The sequence below is a fragment of the Euprymna scolopes genome, chromosome 9 (genome assembly GCF_053919585.1).
Source record: "Euprymna scolopes isolate OS-2025 chromosome 9, ASM5391958v1, whole genome shotgun sequence".
NCBI classification, from domain to species: domain Eukaryota; kingdom Metazoa; phylum Mollusca; class Cephalopoda; order Sepiida; family Sepiolidae; genus Euprymna; species Euprymna scolopes.
This window is the reverse complement of record NC_136490.1, coordinates 30172076-30192685: the sequence shown is the minus strand read 5'-3', so window position 1 is coordinate 30192685 and position 20610 is coordinate 30172076. Positions and strand designations below refer to the sequence as shown.

Sequence of the window (20610 nt, the reverse complement as noted above, 5' to 3'; positions counted from 1 at the left end):
TATATTACCCCATTTTATGTTGAAATAGAAGACATAGTTGGAACAAGCCATTATATACACATAGTGGAACACAAGTTATTATTCTATTAACTTTTTTGTTTTACCATCCGGGTCATCATTTATCAAGACCAAGAGTTACTCGAGGATAAGAGATACTGAGACACATGATTGTCAGCCAAAAGAAGAGGACTACTATTGTAATGTGGCTGATATATTTAACTGTGTCGTTACATTTCAACTACTCAAACCCACATGTTGTGAGATACCTCGTCACAAAAAAAAAAGGAAAGAAAAAATGAAATGCATTTATCCATGGTTCTTCAAACAATAATGCATTTTCATTATCTTTCAAAACTTTTTTCGCGCACACGTTTTACGACACTCTGCCATATAACTTGTGCTCTTTAAAAGTCTCTCTCCCTGCCACTTCACGCCAGATATAGCCAGCGCTTTCTTTCTCCTGTCTTTAGACATCCATCTTGCCTGGCTTGCACTTTGCTTCTGCTGTTCGACAACATGCTGCCCTTTTTTATCCCCTTTTCTTTTTCCCGTGACGTCTGCACATACACATTTGCTTAATTTTCATATGTGCTAAGATGACTGCTGCTGCTAATATTTTCTCTAGTCAGCTATCCTAGGGCTGCTGCTGATTTTCTCGTTTGTTGATGCTATGTTACAATACAAGTGCACCGCTTTGTTACACTATGAGATCGCTAATTAATAGTATAACTGCATTTGATTATTTATGCAGTTGTTAATGACAAGAATTTATTGACATTGATGATCAAGTTGTAATCAGCAAGGAATTTCCCAGATCTTGATTACAGTAAAAATATGGGAGTGTAAAACGTTCATTGATTATCAATCAATCCCGGGCAACGTTGGGTCTCCCTGTTTATATATATATTAAGGAAGTTTGCATAGAAAGGTCTGAGAAAGGTAAATTTCTGGTTATCAAGCATCACTTTTAGCAAGAACCAAAGTGTAGTATCGGTCTGTCCTTGGTCAGTGAAGGAGAAATCGTTTTAGATAAGCGATTTTTATTTTTTTCTCATTCATCCAGACCACAGGTTTTTTGGGAGTTATATTTTCACCACATTAAAAATCTACATTGTGTCTTATGCTGCCCTCGTGCCAAGGAAATGGATTATGGATTTCCGGTCAAGAAACATCTCGCTACCCAACTCCCCACTCAGGCTGCCCTCTCCTTAGGTTTGGCTCCTATCACAGTAGCACTTTGTGTTTTAGTAGTAATGTTTAGTTTTGGGTAAATAAAAATGAGTGTGGGACAAATATCTTGTCTAAGTCTGCCCGAAGCAGTTTAATCTCGTATGCAGGAGTTGAAGCAAATTAATGAAGGCGTACTTCTCGTTTTGTAGACCATTCAATTCAGATATATTTAGAGATTTCTAAGAAAATGTTAGAGCAATAATTTCGATAAATCTACTGACGTCTTATATGCATACTTACTGACATGATCCCCTTCTCCAAAAAAAAAAAAAAAAATTGAATGCCATTCATGGACTCACTTTTATAAAATTCACATCACAATTCTTTCTGCAACCCAACCATATTTGGCACAAATAAACCGCAGTCTGTCTGACTTTTTCATCAAGATTCAGTCACACCTATTTGTATTCTGGGAAGAACTAATTAATTTTTAAAAAATGTAGCTATGCCTGTGTTTATATTGTCAATAACATGGCACAACAATAACAAATGAAAAATGGCTGGTCAGAAGCAAAGTTTGATTTGTAAGTTTAAATGTTATTTATATATAACTTTTAAGACTCAATTTTATCCTCTTTAACTGTATTTGGTTTGACCAGCGCTCTTGCTTAATATGCTGTGTATTTCTCTCTCTCTCTCTCTCTCTCTCTCTCTCTCTCTCTCTCTCTCTCTCGCTGTTTATTGACATTCAAAGATAATTAAGTAAAAGAAAAGAATAAAAATGATTGGAAAGTTCATTATAAACAAAAAGGGAATATCATTACAAATAATAATACTGTTTAATCCATATCTGGAGAGGAAATAAAATTTTGTAGCTAAGTCTAACATTTTCAATAACGAATAAAAAGTTCTTTATACCTACATGCAGGGTTTTTATACCTGCTTGTCAGACTCTTAATCATTGCAGTTTCGTCTAACGTTTGCTATAGAAATAAGTTTCTTTCATGAAAAAATTGGACAAAAGGTGACGTTCGCTGAGTTTTCATAAATGGTTTTCAATTGGAAAGAATTGACTCAGTTGATAAAGACAAATGTTATCTTAGCTAATTATTTACTTAATTTTCTAACTAAAATATTATCTTAGCTAATTATTTACTTACTTTCCTAACTAAAATAAATGACGCATATGGACAAAGACACTAAGGCAACATTTTGCTTAGAATATTTTTACATTGTTGGCGATGTCTTTTTTACAGTTTCCACAGAGAGACTGATCGGAAAAACCTTTGTTCCTCCCGGCTTGAAAAACGTGACGCCATTTGTAATATCCTCATATCTGTTTTGTCTACTGTTTGGCATGCTGCCCCTGTCTCAACTTTACATTATTCATCTTTGGGAACAATCCCGTTCTACAGATCTGGGTTATCATTATGCACTACATGTGACCCTTGTCAAAATTCACACTTGTGTACTTAATCACTATTGATGTAAGTTCCTTGATATATAACATAAGTATGTTATTGTTAATAACATGGCAGAACCATAACAATGAAACTTGGTTAGTGGAAGCTATGTTTGATTTGTTTACCTAACTGCTATTTGGGTCTGATTTTGAAAATCCGACAAGATAATTTTATATGTTTGATGTGTGTGTGTGACTTTGATTATGATTAACGATGGACATCTCTTTTTGTTTGAGCATGAGTAAATGCGTTTGTGGATCGATAATCATTTGAACTATATCTATTGGAAGCTTTTATGTCTATAAACAAACAACAACAAAAAAAGAGGTTATCTAACATGATATTCGTTTTTAGTTTTTATTAAACCGGACACATATCAAAGCATATAGATTTGTATTAGTATAGATCAGTGTATTTGTTCAAACATGTATTAAAAGCAATTACTAATCTTCGCTAACCACCATCCAATTCGGTATATAAGTACAACATAAATCAATTTACTTGGCCAATTGGAGAGTGTATCTCTGAGCAGGAAACACTTATATATTATTTACTATAAAATCTTTGTATCTTTATAGAATTTACTTATTTGTATTTTATTTTAGCAAGTAATAACCAGAAAGACCTAAGAGAGTATAAAGAACTCTGTGTCTATTTGAATCCAGCTTATAACGTCACATACTCTCTCATTTTTAGTATTTTTATATTTTACTAGTAGGGCTACCCTACGTTGCCCGGGGCAAAAGTGTAACATAAAAATTTTATTTCACTAACTTTCCTTGTGCGTCTATCTTTCTCTCTTTCCATCTCTTGCCTTATTCTCCACCACCCAGCCCGTTCTTCTTTCTTGACATACACAGATAATTCTGCTTCATATAGATTTCTTAAGGAATGCAGCAGCATAAAGGAAGAACTCCTTGATGAAAAAATCAGAGTTACTTCCCTTTATTAGATGAAATGGTTGATTCTCTGACGAAATCTATGCCAGTTTAGAGTCAAAGAATGAATACTTTTTTTTTTTTTTTAATATTCATCCAGAGTATTGCCGGTCAAGAAAATACAAACTCTAAAATCCAGTTTTCCCAGACCTGTTTACCATTATTTTTAGGTTTACTTTTCTATTGCCTACTCTATTTACCAACCCTATCAACTTTGTCTACCTCAAACCACTACTTATGACCTTTAAGCAGCATTCAGTGCTGAGGCTTCAATTTTGGAGGTTTCTGAAATATGGTGTCGCTACTTGATTGGCATTACATCGATGTACATTCTGACCATGAATCACTATATATGTAATGTGTGCGTTGTTGATTATTATGTACGATGGATATCTCTTAATGTTTGATAGGAACACAGGAAAATATAAATGGCAAGAAGAAACCAAAAAATGCGAAGGAACAAAGAAACCATTGATTTATTTATTGACGTTTCGGCCAATTATTCTTCTGACGTTCGTATGAGACAGCAACTATGGAAGGCAGTAATTGCTAAGGACGCAGTTAGGAGATTCGGAGTTCCTATCCTGTCGCGGTTACCACCTGACGAAGGCCAGAGGAATAGTTGGCCGAAACGTCATCAAACAACAACTAAAAGATGAGGATAATAGTCCGCAATAAATAAATGAATAAATAATACTCATCTCAATAATGAATTCCAATTAAATAAAAAGAAAACGATGTTAAAGGGAATGCATGAAAAACACTAGGACATTACGTTTAAACGACTGTCACTCTTGGCCACGTCTTATTAGACTGGGTTAGTCTTCAGGAGAGATGAAGAAAAACAATAGGTAATTTGGGCCATTTATGAACATATGTCTTATTTCCATAGATAAATGCTTGTAGAGTCATTTTAACATGTTTGGAATAAGTTCAGGAACTTGTGTCATTAGTAAGCCGTGAATTAGGGTGAAGCTTATCAGATATGTATGGACGTGTAACCTGGCTAGTGAAGATTGATGGCATGCGTTGCATGGAGAGAAATGATATGTGAATGATGTAATAGATGTGTAATGGATAGATTCTTAAAACAGGTTTGATGATCTAAGAGGAAGATTATATCTGAATGATGTAGGGAGATGTAGATAAAACAGGATACTTCGATGGTATGGCCACATTGAAAGAATGAATAAGAATTCTTTGGTTATTAGATGTAGAACAGTAAAGTCACAAGGGGAGGTCAAAGAAAACCTGGAAGGAATGATAAAAATGAACTTGAGAGAAAGAGGGATTAGTAAAGATTTGGCCAGAGAAAGAAATATTACTTTGGAAGTCAGTTTAGTAAAGCCGTCCAATACATGCCAGCATGTAAAACAAACGTTAAACCGAATATGATGATTATTGCTGGAACATATTCTTCTTCATTGAAGAGAGAAAAAAAGAAAGATTTAAACGTTATAACCGGCCATACTTGTTTGAAGAGTTGGGCTTTGAGATTTCATGCACACAAGTTTGTTCACAATTTGAAGCTTTTGTAGAATGAAGCACGAACCAGAAGAGATTTTTTTTTGGGGGGGGGGATATGACACATGCAAAAAGTAAAAACAAAGAGGGTGTGAACAAGAAGTTAAAACTAGAATCAACAAAACATATTTCTCAATTTAAAAGCTACAAGATATGAAAGATTGTTTTCATTAATGAGTCTCAGTTTAGACAGTTAATTTCTTTTGTTTTCTTTTTTTTTTATTAAAACAAAGAAAAGGAATTATGTGTGTACACGTTTACCTTATTTAATTTATGTGTGGCGTTTATGTGAAGGAGTTAATAGCACTTTCGTTTTTTCCCTTCTCCCAACTAGTAGCCAGTTCTCGCAGAAGAGACGTTGCAAGTCTCTTGCTGCTCTATCGCTATTTTCCTCGTAAGTGCTCGTCGTCGTTTCAATATATGCCACTCTCTGCAAAACACCTACAGCAAGCACTCGACTACCTACAACCACAATCAAGAATCTTGGTCAAAAACATGTTACATCCTCTTAGACATTCTCTCTATCTCGACTGCTTGAGTCAAATCCTTTTAGGATCCTGAGTGTGTTTGTTTTTGGTGGGGGGATTAATCTGTGAACATAGTTGTAGACTATCATGTAACTTCATATTTTTATAATTTCTCCTCCCCGCCTCCCCTCAAAATAGTTGCAGCCATTTTTTTTGTACAAAATTATGATAGCTTCCTTTAGATGGAGAGCAGAAACTGAGCTCATAACTTTTGCTTTCTACATTTCGTCCTTTACATCTTTACATTCTATCAGCGATGCTTCTGGTAAAGTGGGAAAAATTGTCATTTATTTTTTTAGTTCCTTCCATTAAGTTGCTTCATTCTTTGTCTAGAGCAATTTCGATAAAAATGTAATTTTAAAGCATGCCTTATTTATATGCGCTCACGCTGTTGGTTTCAAAAGATTAAAAAAAATGTTAATTCTATATTTTGATAATGTCATTAACTGTTTCAAAATACTTTCCATCTCTCTCTCTCCATCCAGTGCTGCTCTCGCCTTGAACACATTATTTCATGCTATGCAAGGGGAAGAATCAAAGTGACTTTCTGCAAACAACTCGGCAATCAGTCATTGTTTGTTCCGAAATACTATCCCAAACCACTACACTCAAACTCCACCCGAACCCCCGACCCTTGAGTAAACAAAACTTAGCATCGCTACATTGCACACTGCTTTGGTTTCTATTTGCCAATGACTTCGTTGACGGTGATAAATCAACGTGTTTGAAAGGGTTTCAAGCTAGTTATGTTGGTGTCCAACATGCATACCATCAGTCTGCCTTATCGAATGCAACTGACGACTCCATTTAATGCTTGCAATAAACAAACTCATCAACAATTTGTGGTTCTTTGGAGAAACTAACTGCACTTCAATTTAATCTGCATGTTTAGAAAAAAAAATTGCGATTTCGAACACTGTCATGACAGAAATGCTTTTAACAACGAAAATATTTATATTATTTGGAATCTTCGGACTACTGTTCTCATCTTGAGGATCATTTTCACAATATTTCGGTTGATGTACTAGAACTGTCCGTGACATTCTCCTGCAGGTTGAAGTTTTAATTTCCAGTGTGGGCGACCGTGAAATACAATTGCAAATTATTGACATCAGTTTTATCTCTCTGACTCATTTATTCCTTTTGAATTGCATATGTTCAGTCTCTTTCTACTCACTAATATTCCTACTGTGCATTATGCTATACCATACCTTGCTTCTCTATTGTCATCTCTTCAGCCACCACTATACGCTTCCTAACATTTTTAACTGCATTTTTACCCACTGATATTTCTTAGTTTCTTCTACCATTTCTCACTTACACATTGTAACCCTCAGATCCTTGCCCCCCTCTCTCTCTCTCTCTCTCTCTCTCTCTCTCTCTCTCTCTCTCTCTCCGGCCTTATCTCTGTCTGACAGTTTTTGCTCTTCCCTTATATAATTATGCTCTCTTCTTGGTGCAAAGAGCAGTCGACTATTCCATTTAGGCCGGTTTGGGGCAGTTAACCGGTACTCCAAAAACTGGTACAATTATTTTGTGCAACTAAATATTCCTATGTTCTTATCAATAAACCTTTTTATATTTGCAGGTGGTCATTAAGTTACTTTTTAATAGTCATCCTTAATTAAACACTAAAAATTCCTAATTCTTTCTTACTCTTCCCTGTTATGGCCTTGTTATTTCTTGCTACTCTCTGCTCCTCTCATCCAGCTTTCTGACGTCGCCTTGCCTTCTTCTGATACTCCTTACTCTCTCAATGCTATCTCTATCATTCTCGGACATGTTTCTCCCTAATACTGATCACTACACTTCGCTCTCTCTTTCTTGACATTATCTGCTTCATCCCCCCACTACCTTTGATCTTATTACTCCTTACTCCAAACTCCATCTAGTACTCTTTGTTTCCTCATGCTCTCTCTCTACCTTGTTCACCTCTCTTACAAGCTCTCTCTCATTTTCTCCCTTGCTCCCCCACCCCAATTTCACATTGAAATCCGGTGTTATCAGATCAAGTTGAATGAAGAATACTGGTTTCTGTAAGAAAAAAAAAATGTAAGGAAAAATTAAAGATGGCGCCCGACTCTCTCTTTAACACGGTAAGATATCCTCAACACGGCACAAGAAGCAACAGCCACACGATTCTCCAGCCAACTCAATCGTCACTCCCCACGTCTTTCCCCTCACCCGCTTTTATCGTCGTTCTAGGCCGGCTAAATTTGCATATTCCGAGAATTCGTGTGACTTTGCGAGACATCATACTTTACAAAAGACGGCGGTCGCCATCTTGGTCCCTCTTTTCTATTTTTGGTCGGTAACGCTGAGCTGGTCTCGAGGTAAGTCTTTTTCCCCTCATCCGTCTCTCCCACGTACCCACACAACACGCAAACACGCGGGCGCTTATCTCCTGGATGCACGTTACACTCCCCCCTGATCTGATGATCACATAGAGAGCACTGGGGGGGTGGCCTTTTAGTGCGTGTGCTTCTGCGAAGAGGTACATTCACTGTTTCAGATTCGGGCTCTGGATCTGGTTCCGCCTCATCAGATGAAGTATCGCTATCAGTCTCTGGAAGGGGCTCACTGAATCCGTGCATCGGCAGCTCATCGCTAGACGCTTCACTGCTTTCTTCTGTAGTTGTATGACGCACCTCGGTAGCTGGGCGAAGATCTCGCACATGTCGTGGGGTTCCATCGACCAAAACAGACTGCTGGCTAATCACTCCAGATATGTGTCCTCGCTTAAACTTGTCGGTGCACCGATTTCCTGGAGGCCGCACCCACACTGGATCTCCCACTTCATATCTGTTATATGTTCCCTTGTCGGTTGGCTGCGTAGTGTTGATTCCCTTCACTCCGACTCGGTACGTGTAAATAGCATTCGCATGTGCGGTTGAAGGGGACGTCCCGTCCTTTGGCGTAATGTTGTACCAATATGTTGCTTCCGCAATAGTACATCGCTTCCTGGCAGCAATTCTCTTGATGCTGCGATGGCTTCTTTCAGCAATGCCATTTCCTGATGGCACATGCGCACATCGCAACCGTAGATGGACGCCCCACTCATCTAACAACTGCCGGACTTGCTGGCTACAAAACGCTGCATCATTGTCAGTCAGGAGCTCTTCCGGCGCACCTCGCTCAAAAAAAATGGATGATAGGTGGCGAACAACATTTGCTGAATCCTGTCTGGTCATCTGCCGCCACACCGCAAATCTCGTAGGCCCGCAATCAATGAGAGTTAGAAAGGGCTTGCCACTGTAATGGGTAATATCCATGGCCAGCCGCTGCCACACACTCTCAACTTCCAAGCGACCCTTCTGCCATCGCTCTGGTGCAGGATCAATAGACTGGCAAGCCTCACAATTTCTGACGATCTGTCTGACATCCATCTTGGTCACTGCTGGGTATGCACGCCTCACAAAATAAAGGGTCCTCTTGATACCCGGATGTCCGCTCTGTGCATGAATTTTTTGTATTTGACATGGGTCGATTGCAACTGCACAAGATCGAGCAGTAATCTCCATTCCCATCTTCGCAGCTTCATACCATTTGTGAGGTACACGGGTCAGTTGGTCAGCACGATTACAATGTGATGGCACCAGAGTGACGCTCAGTGATAGCCCATACTCAGATACCAGGTTTTTTAGCGTGTCTAGCCTTCTCCGTATTAACATTTCGCTTGCTGCCTTGGTACGGATTCGTGTCCGTCCTGAAAGTGTGTCAGACACCCAGTGGTAGACACAGAGAGAATCTGTGTACAAGGTCAACTTCTTAGACTGCCACTGCAGGGCCAGATTTACCCCCTTTACAACAGCGTCCAGCTCTGCCAGGTTGATATGCTGAGAATCTGTTACACGTTTCCTCCTTGCTCCAACGATACTCCCAACGCCAAAGAACTGGCATCAACCCACACACCTACGTTGTCTCCGTTAACACACCACCGCCCACAGGCAGGGTCCTTCTTGTTCACTCTCTCCAGTGTCTCTTTAATCATCAGAGTTAGTAGGACATCATCGGATATGTCATCCCAACCCGTGGTTGTTAAATTTGCTCTGCGTTTAATCACACCAACAGCTGCGCGGAGCCAGCCACAGACCGGTAAGTGACCAACAAGTTTTCCACACCAAGAAAAAACGGTCCGCCTTGTAACGAGGTTGGGGATGCTTGGAATTTCACTGCCACGCCTCCATTGTAGGGTGCCATCCTCTTCATAAACATCCAATCCCAATACACGTGCTCCTTCCCTTAAACGTTCGGGATTCTTGCATTCCAGACCAAACTGAGCCAACTTTTCTTTGACACACGACGCAGGCTGTACATCTTCATTGACGTATACGTCATCAATGTAAGCTGACGTTGAGTCCCTCATGGGCTTTTCTTGGGACAATACTGTGTTGACAATAGTCTTCATGATCTGTGGTGCCACATTTAGGCCGAAGCCAAGGCGTGTAAGGCAGTACCTCTGCCCCTGGAACCAAACTGTCTGGAACGGCCACAACGTCTCATCAACTCGCACCTGTAAATAGGCTTTTCGTAAATCCAATATTGAGACATTAGTGCCTTTCTGACGCCATTCCCTCAACTTACTGGCGCATACGTCAGCATCGGCAGTGTAGGCTTCAATATGCTTGTTAAGCTCCCTATAGTCCAGCACGGGCCGTACTTTCGACTTGTTATGCTGGACTACTGCCATCAAGGGTATTAGACCCTTCGGAGGCCCAAGCTTGTCCTCAGGGTAGGGGATTAACCAGCCATCTTGGATCCACGCCTTTAGTTCCCTTTCGTATTCTGCTCGGGCCTCACTGGGTATAGGGTACTCTGCAACCCCATTCTTGAGTTTAGTCGGTGCCATTCCCTCGGTCCACTTCCAAGATGCAATCCAGGCCCTCTTGCGCGAGTCGTAGTCCACTGTAAAATCCGGCCGATCGATATGGAGCGCTGCACACACTGGGGCCTCTAAGAATCGCACCTTTCCATCCCGATGAATTGCGACTCCCCCCAGCGCCTTGATGGCATCGTATCCGAGCAACAGGTCAAACCCCAGGAGATTTCCTTGGGTCACGAGCACATTGATCTTAGTGGCTGCACCGGTGTCTGTGTAGATCTTGACAGTTACAGCTCCACAGCATGTCTGGGTCTCGCCTCCTATCGTGGTGACTTTGATCTTCCTCTTAGTCCAACTTGGACACAGCCTGGTGCTCACTATAGTATGCGAACAGCCTGAGTTGAGAAGTGCTGAGCAGGGTATCCTGTTTACGTAGACGGTTATTACTGGTTGCGCCTTGTTCAAATTTTGCTCGGGGAGCAGGGCGGCGCTGACGTCTTCTCCCCTGATACGTTTCCCGCACAGTTTTGGGCTAGATGCCCCAAACCGCCACACTTAAAACAGCGCACACGCCCCCTGTTGGTGCAATTCCTTGCAAAATGTCCGCGTCGGCCGCAGCGAAAACATTTCCCATTGCTTGCAGGGTTTTGATTCGGAATCTCCCGAGCGCCAATCTGGCCTGTCTGTGTCGCCATCACAACTGGTTTCCCCAGGTCCTCCTCATCTTTGATGATGGCTCGAGCACGTTCCATCAAGTGTTCCATGGTCGTTGTTGAAACGCTGGTTGAGGCTCTCAGTAGCTGCTTCACCCGAGTGGGAAGGCCCGCCACAAACGCGTACGCGAGCGTCCGCTCCGACACCCCTCCACCGAACAGAACTGCGAGTTTCTTTAACTCAGCGAAGAAAACGTCCACGCTTTCTTCCGGTAGAAGTTTTCGGGAAGCAAATTTTTCATAGGCTGTACAAGGATCCATGGCAAATGCCTTGTACAGCGCAGCTTTAATTGCGGTGACATCTCCCTTTTCGGCAGCACTGAGTTGCTGATATACACTCAAGGCACCCCCAGCCAATCTCAGGGGAATTACAGTGTGTACCCTTTTCACCTCACAAAGGTCGCACGTCAGCTCGACCCTTTCAACCCAGTCGACGATGGACGTGGACCCGTCAAACTCGGGTATGAGCTTTAAGTCAAATTTCGACTCGGTCATAGTCCTAGAGGCCAAATGGCCGAGATAGCTTGTAAGAAAAAAAAATGTAAGGAAAAATTAAAGATGGCGCCCGACTCTCTCTTTAACACGGTAAGATATCCTCAACACGGCACAAGAAGCAACAGCCACACGATTCCCCAGCCAACTCAATCGTCACTCCCCACGTCTTTCCCCTCACCCGCTTTTATCGTCGTTCTAGGCCGGCTAAATTTGCATATTCCGAGAATTCGTGTGACTTTGCGAGACATCATACTTTACAAAAGACGGCGGTCGCCATCTTGGTCCCTCTTTTCTATTTTTGGTCGGTAACGCTGAGCTGGTCTCGAGGTAAGTCTTTTTCCCCTCATCCGTCTCTCCCACGTACCCACACAACACGCAAACACGCGGGCGCTTATCTCCTGGATGCACGTTACAGTTTCCTGACCAAAACTGCACGAAACATTGATGTTACTGATTTTTATCCTTTCCCTTTCCAAAACACAATCATGTTCTGCTGTGTCATAAATATTTGAAGATAGAAAGAATTTGAAGTATGCAAATCTTTTCCAAAATTACTGTTTTGGCCTTCGGGCTGGGATCAAAGTGTAGCATCTGTTCTGCAGATGCTGCACTTAAGATAATTTGTACCAGTCAATGGAGAGGAAACCCTGTATACTGGGACAATTATTATTTTTGGTCACAACTAGAGTGCCCCCTTTTTACTCTACTTTTAGGGGAGCTGGTTTTCCCCCACATTAAAAACAGCCTTGTGCCTAATTTGCTTTCGTGGGGAAGCAAATAAATACCTTAAACCCAAAAAGGGTTGATATGGCGTAAAGCAAAACGACCAAATCATACCCAGTCCTGGATATGACCATAAACTATATCCAGTGGTGAGGCTCCAGCTTGCAGGCTTTGGGGAGTGTGGAGCCACCCTGTAATTGCCGTTGCTCCCAGGATCGCTCTGACCCGGAGTGGTAGTACCTGTTAGGGTCCCAACTATGGGTTAAATAGAAACCGACTTGAAAACAACAAATATGTTCTATTAAAAAATCTTTCTTCAAAATCTTTGGATTCGGCACTAAATAACCTGAAAAGGGTTGATGTGCCGTAAAACAAAAACAACCAACCAACCAAATCATACTGCTAAGAAGAAATCAGTTTGATGACCTTTCAAATTGAAAAGCTTTAAAATTAAATAATCAAATATTACTGTTTATTTGTGCTTCCAAATTAAAGAAAGAAAAAACAGTTTATCATTGTAATTTTTGCATCAATGAACACTTTTCTTTTCCGTATTCCACCTTTCCCATTTCTGTCACTGACCCCAAGAAAATCAAAAACATTTTAATATTATTCCTGATAGCATTTGGTAGATCTGACTAATTTTCACATTGTGTCATTACTTGTTCCCACGTTCTTGAAATGTTTTCGAATGATTTACATTTGTGAAATTACTTCTGACATTAATATCTTTGTCAGTCGCCTTTTTCGAAATTGATTTCGTAGCCATACAATTTTTTATTACTTTGCATGTCTCTACATAGACTATGGTTGTTTATCAGTGCTTTTAGACTTGCATGCTTTTTTTCTGTAATCTCTCTCTCATATATATATATATATATATATATATATATATATATATATATATATATATATAGTTAAATAAAGCATTTGTTCGATATCCTGATGCTTTTGAATCGTTTAAGATAAACCAGACTATATTAATAAAGGAAATCCAAAGCTATATTAGCAATGTACAAAATGTATTTATAATTACATATAATAAAATTATAATAATATAAAAAAAAAAATTTATATATGTAAAAATATTTTTAACCTTTATATATCTAATTTTAAATAAATAAAAATGTAAATATACTAAATACTAATCATAGTGGGGGTGATAAGTAGTTAAATGGATTAATCCGTAATCTTATAAATACAAGACTGATAAATTAAAAAATATATCCATTTTAAATGTGGAAATTGATGAATCACACAGGTAAGAAATTCATTTTAAGTATGAAAAGGTTAGTAACTGCAATTAAGAACAGGAAATTGGATCAAATGTTTGTAACATGTCTTCTTCCTAAGATTGAGGGTGGTGGTGTTTGATCAACACTGCTGGGGAGCCATGATGTAATATACTGTTTTGTTTTTAAATCCCCGAAACAGTGTTTCATGGTAAACAACTGATGATCCCTTGAAAAATAAATTATTGGTACTATAGTAAATTCGAGAGCGAGTTGATGCAGTGATTGCAGTTGATTAAATAACTTACTGACTGGATGGTTTTCTAACGAATGATAAAAAATATTTTTTTGTATAGTTTTAAAGGTTGAAAACTTCAAAGACTATATGTATATATATATATAAATCCATAAGCACGGCTATTATTATAGAAGATTAAACACGGTACCTTAAACACTAAAGAATCCTGGTGGGACAAAAAAAAATTTCTTCAGCCTTCTCTCCTAAAATATCCTAATTATGTCTTGAATAATTAATTTTTTTTTATAAAAGATGACTTCTGACAATTTCCATTTATTTTAATCAGCTTCTATCCTCTTTAATTCCTCCCCCCCCAAAAAAAACAAGAAAAACTCTAGAACAGTTTTTTTTTTTTTTTAAATCGATATAATTTAAGTGATAAAAAATAGCAAATAATATCAACAGGGGCCTGTAGCATAACACTATATGCACTCGACCATAGAACCTATGGTTTGAGGTTTGATCCCTAGCTCAGTCAAGCTACGCTGATGAGCTGTAAAACAGCAAGACATGTGCACATAGTCCTGTTTAAAAAAGTGTAAAACAAAAGAAATATATATATTTATTTGTTTACGTCCATAAAATATGGGCGATTTTTTAGGGAAAACCAATTCCCTGATCTAGGTAGGAGATGTTAAGAGTGAATATTTAATTATTGCTAAAAAAATCAATAACAGAAAATTTGACATATATATATATATATATATATATATATATATATATATATATATATATATATATATATATATCTGTTGGGATGATTGATCAGATCGGAACGTTAAAGGATATTGGAATCAGAAAAAAAATGTCACTATTTTCTGATGCCAAAAACGATTCTTTCAATTGTTTATTTTTCTTAACTTAATTTTCTGGTGGTAATACTAATTGCAAAATGATGAATGTTTATTTATTTTAAAACTACTGGTAAAACTAAATTCTATAGATCACCTCCAACAAGTGTATTTTTATGGTTGCAAAAATATATTGACATATGTGAGGTTTTATAGTAATCTGAGAAGAAAAAAAAAAGCTCTATAACATAAGCTGAAGCCTTAAATTTTAGCCGTTTTCTAGAATCAAACTATTGTAATGGGTTACGATCCAAGTAAGAATAAAGGCTCTAGATATTAAATCAATGCAATCTATCTAATCTGAAATTTGAATTGCGCTTGCCGATTCCATTTCCCTCCTCACTATTAACGCTTTCTGCCATCTACACCTCATTTATCTTGATTTGTTTGTCTCATTCAGCCGAGTCTTACAGCAAACATTTTAGTAATGACGACACTGACAGGGTTGAAAGAGATAATCACCCAGTTCCACCAGCAGAGGCAAAACATAATTGAAAGCGAAAACAAAAGACCCTTCGAAAGTCACTCCATTAACCTTGGTGAGATGGAGAAGCGAAAGTGTTATCTGCCTTTTGCTTTAATGATGATTCTTCAAAGCCACCGATTCCACCTTCTAAACATCCCGGAGCAAAGTTCCTCACTGTACATACGTGTTGTGCAGCTGGCTGAACGAGTTTCTTTCACCATCTCTGTTGGACACATTCTGCTTTTAAATGAAGCGTCATTCAAATATTTTGTTTTCAAATTGTGGTATTAACTGTCAACACCTTTTTTTTTCTAATCTTTTACAACCAAAAGTCGTATTTCTGTTTTCATGTTTAATTTGTCAAATTAAAGAGTAATCAAAAAGTTTGAATAGGTCAGAGTTATTTTAAAAGAAATCCCATTTAAAAACAAAAACAAAAAAGTATACATAAATCTGTATTTGTCAACACAGAGTTGCTTCCCCTTGGAACCACATAAATATTTTGAAAACAAAAAAAAATGTTTTTAGATGAGGATTGATTATTCGTATTTGCATTCTTCAGATCACTGTCCTTATCTTGATTGTTATTGTGGACATAGAAGTACTACGTCCTTAGCGTTGAGATTTTCCAATTTCTTTATTTGGCAAGATTTGGCCTCGTTAATTTCTTTCTTATATGGTGTATCCAGGTATTCTTAGATGCGGGTTTTACCATCAGTCAGTGATAATACTAAAGATGAGAACAATAGTCTGAAGGATCCGAACAATATGACAAACGGCATAGTTAACGATTTTTTTTCTTTTTTAACTGCAAGTAAAAACATGACCAGGTAGCGTGAAAATATGTACAGTTTGGTATTAAATTGGTGCAAAATCAAGCATTTAGTATATTAGGTTGGTGCAAGAATAATGTATTTTGATGTTCAAGTTCAAAAAATCATAACTCTTTTCATAATAAACTTTATCGAAATAAGAAGCATTAGAATCGACACATTTTTGCCAACAAGAAACAAGTTTATTTATCGCATCAGCATAGAAATCCGGTATTCTGGAAGTGATGAAGTCATTGAAGGCCGATTTGGCATCATCTCGGCTTTTGAAGCTTTTTTTGCCGCAGGAAGTTGTTGAGATGCTTGAGGTCTGGTGAATATGGTGGATGAGGCAGTCTCATAGCCCAATTTGTTTAGCTTCTGCAGTGTCAGTTGAGCAACATGCATGCGAGCGTTGTCATGGATGAGAATTGGTCCCTTCATATTGACCAATCTCGGCCACATATGTTGTGCTTCTGGTGCATTTTGTCAATTTGTTGGCAGTACTTCTCCGCCGTAATTGTTTCGCTTGGATTCAAGAAACTGTGATGGATGAGACCAGCAGCAGACTACCAAACAGTCACCATAACCTTTTTTTGGTGCAATTTCGGGAAGTGTTGTGGAGCTTCTTCAGCATCCAACCACTGTGTCGAACGTCACCAGTTGTCGTAGAAGATTCACTTATCACAATCCGCTTGAGAAATGGGTCGTTTTTGTTGCGCAAGAGGATAGAAGACACCTCAAAATGACAATTTTTTTGATTATCGTTCAATTCATGCGGCACTCATTTATCCAACTTTTTTGACTTTCCTATTTGCTTTAAATGGCGAATTACTGTTGAGGGGTCGATCTCAAGTTCAACAGCTACTTCTCGTGTGGTTTTGCAAGGATTGGCTTCAGTTAAGGCGTTCATATGTTCATTATCAACCACAGTCGGCCAGCTGCAACCATCTTCATCTTCAAGGCTCTCATCAGCATTGTGAAATTTCTTGAACCACCGTTATGCCACACGTTCATTAGTGGTTCATGGGCCAAATGCATCATTGATATCACAAGCTGTCTCGGCAGCTTTTCGACTTAGTTTGAATTGGAACAAGAAAATCGTGCAGATTTTAATTTTGCCCATGCTGTTGAAAAACCTGCAAAAAAATGAATGAAAAGATTGAGAACGGTAATGAATAACATGATTCGATAGAGCAAAAAAATGATATATAACATTTCTATATATATGAATGAATTAATCCAGAAATCATATATAAAAGTAACATGTGAGAAAACGACATTGTTTTTGCACCAACATATATATATATATATATATATATATATATATATATATATATATATATATATATAATGAATTGTTTACAACAGATATTGTGTTTTGGCAATAAATGATCTTAAACAGCTTGATATGCTACAAAGCTGACATATAATCCAGTGGTCACTGGTTGTCTACTGGTTTTATTTGTTGAAATCATGTCTTGTGGAGAATAAGAGAAGGTTTTACTGGAGTTATTGCAAGAATGCTCTATTCATTAGCATTGAGCACTGTAATTACTTGGTTCGAATATTGTATGTGGCCATGACCAATCTGACGGTTCATACCTTGTTTACTTCTCATCTACTGCATGCAGGGTTTACACAAGTCTAGGAAGTCCTTGAATTTTAACTCTTGTCTTGAAAAGGACTTATTACTATTGTTACCTTGAAAAATCTTTGAAAATATGGAAAAGGCCTTGAAAATCGTATTTTTTATGTCCAGTAAAAATTTATATTGCAATTTTAAAAATAGAGAAAAATACTATTAAACTATTTTTTAAGTATTAATAAAATACCATTAAATTATTTTTTAAATAATGTAAATAAAATTGAAATACATTGTTCTGAAATTAGATCCTATTATGGTGGATCTCTTTATCACGAAATTAAATGATGTTTTCCATATAATAGCATCGGGTTGTTTCGTGATAAAGGGACATAACTCTTGTATCCACAATACCAGAAATTTAAAAGTACAATGACCCAATCTACAATGGGGAAAAATAACATTTAATCGTGCTTGATTGGACAAATATAAGTTGGTCAGTGAATGTAAATATGATTGTCGACAGGCATATTGTTTTCTGTGTAAATGAAAATGACTTTTCTTGTCAATTAATTTTTTGTGTTTATTATATCATTGTTTTTATATTAAATTTTGTTTGGAAAACTTTTGAAGGCTTTGAAAAGCTGTGAAAGGTCCTTGAAAATGAACATTGAAAATCTGTACGAACCCTGTCATATGGTAGTTATTTGTGTTGATTGTCTATGTTAAGGATTGATTGTTGTTTTGAATGAATCAGATCATTATTGTTAGCATTCGTTTTCCTGATAGGTTTCGAGTTAGAATTCTTTCTAAAAAAAAACAGGTAGTTATGGGAAGAATCACATAAAGGTTGCCAGCATCCCTAGTTGAAAATATTTCTGTATAACAAACTGGGGTTGAACTTTGCCAGTCAGTGTCGTTAACCACTTAGCTACTGGCATCTCCCTGTTGTTGTTTATCTTGGTTGAATTGAGCTGACTTCTTTAACTTGCATTACATCCTGAATCCTGACAGTCCTTGCATGGCATTCCTGAACAAAGTTGTATGACATGGTGAACTAATCGTGATTCCACAGTCAAAGGCCAACCACGTGTGAACCGGAGAGCTCAATTAAATCCTCCTTGATGATTATTATCATCCATGTCTTCAATAATATGCTTGTGCTACTTGGGTATAAAAGTAGGGAGGATTATATTAGGAATTAATTATCCCTCTGAGTGAGTGATTTGGGACGGAGTTGCTAAAGAAGCTGAAATCAATAAGAAACGCTATTTCCATCATGATGATCATCAGGAGGACCATTTGTTTGTTTCCCTGAGGTCAGTGGTATTTGTCCTGAGCCAGACAACAATGTCTTTGGACATCTAAAATTTTGCTTCATTTTGTTCTTATGTTCATTCACCTTCAATTACTTGATTTTTATGAAATTTTTGTTTACATGTGTGTGATAAAAGCTTCAGTCTAAATTCCTTCTTTTTTTTTCTTAAGATGTTGAATAAGGGAACGACCTTCAGATGGTTGTTGTGAATAATCAATGACCATTCTTTGACCAGCTGACAGTTCATTTTAGTGGGAGATGTACAACTCTGCCCAATCAGATTTGCCTCCATGAAATGCACCAGATGCATGTTGTAAAAGAATGAACCTGGGAAGATGAAAACCTGACTGACCTGGTCAAGTGATGTCTATTCAGCTTGATTAGTAAATCACTTCGACGATGCATATTAATAAAACACTAAAACCAATAATCTGTAAGAGTTTGGCTTTGGAAAAAGCATCCAACTTCAAATCTGACTTCAATTCTAACTATAGGTGTTTTGTGTAGATTTTTCCATAACACTAATAAAACAAAGACTGTTGCATATTCATGATTGAAGCGTGATGGACAATGCAAACATAGACTGAAGTTTATTTGTATCAAATACAGTTGTATTGCAGAAAGGTTTGTGAGTTAGACTCGAGATTGTCTTTTTGACTTCCGGTTTTTCTCTGCAGATATGGTCCCCTTTGATTGAGGATCATTTTCCTCTCAAAAGTGAAAACCACCACCCACTTTCCCCATGTTAGGAACAGCTTCCTTGTCTTCAGGCTCAAAAGAGTAGTGGTTGATGGGCAGAAATCAGAGGCCCTTAGTATTAATGCTGGAGTCCCTCAGGGGTCCATCCTGGGCCCAACTCTCTTCCTGATCTACATCAATAATCTCCCAAAACACATACTTAAATCATTCATTGACATCTATGCTGATGACACGACCATCTATGGCAACACATTTAAGGCCGTAAGTGACAAAGTTCTCTGAGTTTCTCTCCTCTGATCTTGAGCGCACAGTACAATGGGGGAAGAGATGGCTGGTTACTTTTAATGCATCTAAAACCAAGCTTCTATCTTTACATCATCAATGCTCTGGTCCCCATCTGGAATCAATTGAAATGGATGGCGCTTGTCTAGGGGAGACTCCATGTTTTGATAAGCTTCTGGGCTTGACCTTTACTCCTGACCTGAAATGGAACATGTACATAAAATCTGTTGCCAAGGTCGCTGGAAAAATAGTAGGCTCCTTCTACTGCTCCAGAAGATATCTCACTGCTGATGCAATTCTCTATCTATATAAAAGCCAAGTACGTCCAAGGATGGAGTACTGCTGCCACATTTGGGCAGGAGCTGCTAAAAACAGCCTATCCTGCCTTGACAGAGTACAAAATAGACTTTGTGGCTTAGCGGGGGATGCCCTTTTCTCTTCCCTGCAACCCTTCTCCAACAGAAGAGACGTTGTGAGCCTGTCTTTGTTTTATTGTTACTTCCATGGCAAGTGCTCGTCTGAGCTCCAATCCCTGGTTTCCCCCTCTCCAATCTTTAACTGTGCCAAAACCAAAACGTAAATTCCATGAACAAAGCTTCTTTCTTAGAAGTGCACGCCAGTGGAACTCTCTTCCGTTTGCCTGTTTCCCACCTGACTACAACCTGGATGTCTTCAAGTCCAACATAAACAAATTC

The 20610-nt window shown here is 38.3% G+C and overlaps 1 protein-coding gene across 1 annotated transcript in view; it reads left to right on the top strand.

Moving 5' to 3' along the window:
* The window catches only part of LOC145284477 (uncharacterized), a 537192-nt gene that overhangs the window by 474812 nt on the left and 41770 nt on the right, over positions 1-20610 (top strand). The gene's annotated exons all lie outside the window — the stretch shown is intronic.